A 4,951-nucleotide genomic window follows, 5' to 3' on the forward strand; every position below is an offset into this window, starting at 1 on the left:
AAAAAAAAAAAAAAAAAGTTCCATGGTGCCAGATTCAGTGAGTAAGGTAGATAAGGACACACCATAGTGTTTTTATGAGTATGCATGGCCACTTAATGGTACTTGGCATCAGCATTCCTTGTATTGTTTTAGCACACTTTTACTATTATTATTATCAAGTTTATTGGTGTCATTTAGATATATGTGGGGCCTGGGAGATGGCTCAGTAGAATAAGCACTTCCCTGGCAAGTGCAAGGACCTGAGTTCAATCCCTGGTTCCGCCAAAACAAAAAAAAAAAAGATGTGCATAATGATCACGTTGATCATAAGAAATTTGTATGTGTACATGATATATCTCAATTCTTCTTTTGTTCATTCTTCCCTCCCTTCATCTTCTTTCCCTCCTTATTTACAAAACTTTCTTCCTATTTTTATCCTTTTATTCTCATTGTTTTCTTTATCTTTCCTTCCTTTCCCTCCTCCCACTTTAGTTCTCCTTTGTTTTGAATAATTTATACCTGTTTCACAATATCTAATATACATTTTGGTTCTTATTTATACCTTTGTTTTCTCATGACAAAGAGATAATGCAATATTTAAATATAATTGTCTGATTTATTTCACTTGTGAATATGGTCTCAAGGTCCACTCATTTAATAACAAATGTCTGAAATGCATCCTTCTTTATGGCTGAGTAGTACTCCATTGAATAAAAAAAAACCACATCTTTTCTATCCATTCATCAGTTGATAGGCATTTGTTTTGTTTCCAAGGTTTAGTGATCTACAACTGTGTTGCTATAAACATGGGTGCACATATATCACTCTAGTGTGATGCTTTTATTTCTTTTGGGAAGATACCAAGAAGGGGAATAGGTAGGTCAAAAGAAATTTAGCCCTAGTGTTTGAGGAATCTCCACACTGATTTCCACAGTGTTTGCACCAAACCTGCACTCCCATCACTAGTAGACGAGGGTTCTCTTTGCCCCCTTGCTCTGCCAGCATGTGCTATTGGTTGATTTCTTGATAACAGGCATTTTTTTCAGGATATGGGATCTCAGCCTTGTTTTAGTGTGCATTACTCAAATGACCAGTGATATTGGACATTTTTCTATATATTTATTTGCCATTTTTACTTCTTCATCTAAGAATCATATATTTATTTCAAATGCCCATTTGTGGACTGGATCTTTAAATTTGGGTGGTCTGATATTCAACTCTTTGTATGTTCTAGATATTAATCCTTTGTCTGGGTAAAAACTGGCTAAAATTTTTCTCCCACTCTGTGCATTGTCTTTTCACTCTGTTAGTAATTTTGTGTGCTGTACAAAAGCTTTTTAATAAGACCAGACCCCAGTTGTTCTTTGTAGTATTTCCTATCCCAGTCAAGGTTTTACCCGTGAAGTCTTTGCCTATACCTATGTCTTCAGCAGTTCTACCTATTTTATCTTCCTGCAGATTTAGTGTTTATTTTTTAATATATAAATTTTTGATCCACTTCAATTTTAGCTTAGTGCATGGTGATAGAAATGGGTCAGCATGTGAAAATCAAGGTTTCTTGCACCATTTATTAAAGATGCTAGCTACCTTCCAGTGAAGGTGCTTGGTCTCTTTATCAAAGATACGTTGGCTGAGTGTGTTTGAATTTATTTCTGCACCTTCCAATCTATTCCATTGAGGTTCAGGTTTTTTCCCCCAATATTGTATTGTATTGAATCACAGTAGCTCTGTAGTATAACTTCAAGTCAGAGATTGTGATTCCTCCTTGACTTGCCTTTGTTGCTTAGAATTATTTTTGCTATTTAAGGTCTCTGCTGTATACAAAGGAATTTTAGGATTACTTTCTCTAGTTCTGTGATGTATGCTAATGGTATTATTGTTGGAATTGCATTAAATATGTATAAAAGTTTTGGAAGTATGGCCATTTTCACTATGTTGATTCTTCATAAACAAGAGGAAAGGATATATTTCCATTTTCTGATATCCTCTTTGATTTCCTTTTTCAGAGTACTGTAGTTTTCAGTGTAGAGATCTTTTACTTCCTTTGTAATATTTATTTCTAAGTATTTCATTTCTAGTGCTATTGTGAGCATATTGTTTTACTGGATACAGTTTTGTTTTGTTTTGTTTTGTTTTATTTTGTACTGGGGCGTTCAACTTAGTACCTTGTGCTTGCCAAGCAGGCATTTGTGCCATTGAGCTAAATCCCTGGGTAGGTATTGTTTTCCTAACTTCTGTTTCAGTGAGTTTGCTATTTCTATAAGGGAACATTATTGAGTTTTGAGTGTTGATATTGTATACAGCTATGCTACTAAATTTGTTATTAAGCCTAGAAGTCTTTTGGTGGAGTTTATGGAGTCTTCTACGTAGAGTATCATGTCATGTGTAAATAATGATAATTCAACTTCTTCCTTTGCTATCCTTATTTCTTGATTTTAAAATGAAAGTGCTCAGTATTTTTACCATTTAGTATAATGTTTAGCTGTTATTTTGTCATAAATGGCTTTTATCAGATTGAGATAAACACAATGTATTCCAATTTTCTATAGGGATTTTATCATGAATGTGTGTTGGACTTTGTCAAATGCTTTTTCTGCATCTGTGAAGATGATCATGTGGGTTTTCTCATTGACTCTTGATATTGTGTATTGCATTTACTGTCTTGCATATGCTGAACTATCTCTACATCCTTGGGATGAATCCTACTTGATCATGATGTATAATCTTCTTGATGACTTGTTGAATTCTGTTTGCCAGTATGTTATTGAGGATTTTTGGATCTATATTCATTGGGGAGATTGGCCTGTAGTTTTCACATCTGATTGGGACCTTCTGTTTTTGTTATCAAACTGATACTTACTTCCAGAAAGAATTTGAAATTATTGTTTTCCTTTCAATTTCATCACAGAGTTTGAGAAGTAGTGGCATTACATCTTGTTTAAATTTCTTGTAGAATTCAGCAGTGAAGGACCTGGGTTTTTCTTTCTTGATAAATTTTTAATTATAATTTAATTTTATTGACTGTTATTTGGTTACTTAGAATTTTTAATCTTCTTGATTCAATCTAGAAATCAATCTATTTTGTATATGTTTTCCATATTATTAGAGTAAATCTTCTTCAAATAGGTTAGATGATCTTCTGCAGTACCACAGGATCCATTGTGACTTCAGTCTTTTTGTTCCTAATTGCATGAATTTGAGTCTTTTCTTCCTTTTCCTGATAAATTTGGCTAAGAATTTGTCAATTTTATTTAATATTTCAAAGAACCAAATCATTGATTTTTTTTATTATTTTCTTAGTCTCAATTTCATTTATGCTCTGATCTTTAGAATTTTCTCCCTCATATGAGTTTTAAGCTTGGCTTGTTCTTTTGGTTTGAGGTTTAACATTAGGTTCTTTATGTGAGCTTGTTCTCTTCTCCTGATATGAGCATTCAGTACTATAAACTTTCCTCTTAGGACTGCTTTCAACATGTCCCATAAGAAGCAGTATGTTGGGCTGGTGACATGGCTCAGTGGTCTAAAGCACCTACTTAGAACAAGCTAAGCTAAGCAAAGCGCAGGGACCGCGGTTCAATCCCCAGCACCACATGCCAGCCAGCCCCGCCCCCTAGTGGGCTGAGCTGGCCACACACACACACAAAATAAATAAAATTTAAAAAAAAAGAACCAGTATGTTGTGTTAATGTTATCATGTAATTATAGATACCATTTAATTTTTTTCTCTAATTTCATCTGTAACTTATTGATTGTTCAGGAGGATGTTATTTATCATGTGTTTATGAAATTTTTGTGGTTTCATTAGCCATTGATTCCCAATTTCATTGCATGTTAGTATGTGTGGGATAATTTCAATCCATTTGCATTTTCTTAAGCATTTTCTATGAGTTAGTGGTCTATTTTGGAAAATGTCCTAAGTGATGCTGAAAAAAATGGGCATTCTGATGTTATAGGGTGGAACACTGTAGATATCTGCTAAGTTCATTTGTTTGCAGGTTTGGTTAATTCTTATATTCTTTTTTGATTTTTTTTTCTGGTTTGGTAGTTTCATTTGTGACAGTGGGGTATTGAAGTCCCCCATTACAATTGTGTTAGTGCTTACATCATTTTTTATGTCAGGTAATATTTGTTTTATATAGTCAGGTGCAATATCATTTGGTATACAAATATTTATAACTGTTATCCTTTTGGATTGTTCCTTTAATAAGGATTTAGTGAGCCCATTTCTTTTGATCAGTCTTTATTTGAGGTGTTTCTTTTTACTGTTGAATTGGGACCACTTACATTGATGAATATAAGTAATATGTGCTGACTTCTATTTGTTATTTTATTTTCCTTTTGTTGGCCCCTTGCTTTTCCCCTCTGTATAATCACTCATCTTTCCTGGTTAATTCTTTCTATTGGCATTTTGGGTATTGTAGTCTTCTTGATTTCTTTCTAAAATACCCTTCAGGATATTTTGGAGGGTTGGTTTAATGGTCATGAATTTCTTCAGTTGTTCTTTGTTATGGAAGTATCTTATTTCCAAATTGACTTTGAAAAATAGTTTTCCAGGGTACATCACTCTGGGTTGGAAGTTGTTTGCTTTCAAAACTTGAAATACTACACTTAAAGCTCCCCTGATTTAAGGGATTGTGTTCAGAAGTCTGCTGTGATTCCATGGGTTTTCCTTTATAGGTGATTTGTTTCTTTTCTCTAACAGCTTTTAATATTTTTTTTGTGCTGAATTTCTGGAATCTTGATTACTATATGCCTTGGTATAGAAATTTAGTTTGGTCATGAATAATTGGAGTTTTGTGTGCTTCATTTAACTGTATGTCTAAGTCTTTTTCCATGCTTGCGGAGTTTTCTGATATTACTTCTGTGAAAACGTTCTTGATATTTGTACAGTTTGTACTGATTAAGCATTTTCATGACCCCATTAATATTATGTTTTTGTTCTTTGTATCATCTTGCACCTGTTGGATTGTCT

This window comes from Octodon degus, unplaced genomic scaffold (genome assembly GCF_000260255.1).
Source record: "Octodon degus isolate 3935 unplaced genomic scaffold, OctDeg1.0 scaffold00321, whole genome shotgun sequence".
Lineage (NCBI taxonomy): Eukaryota > Metazoa > Chordata > Mammalia > Rodentia > Octodontidae > Octodon > Octodon degus.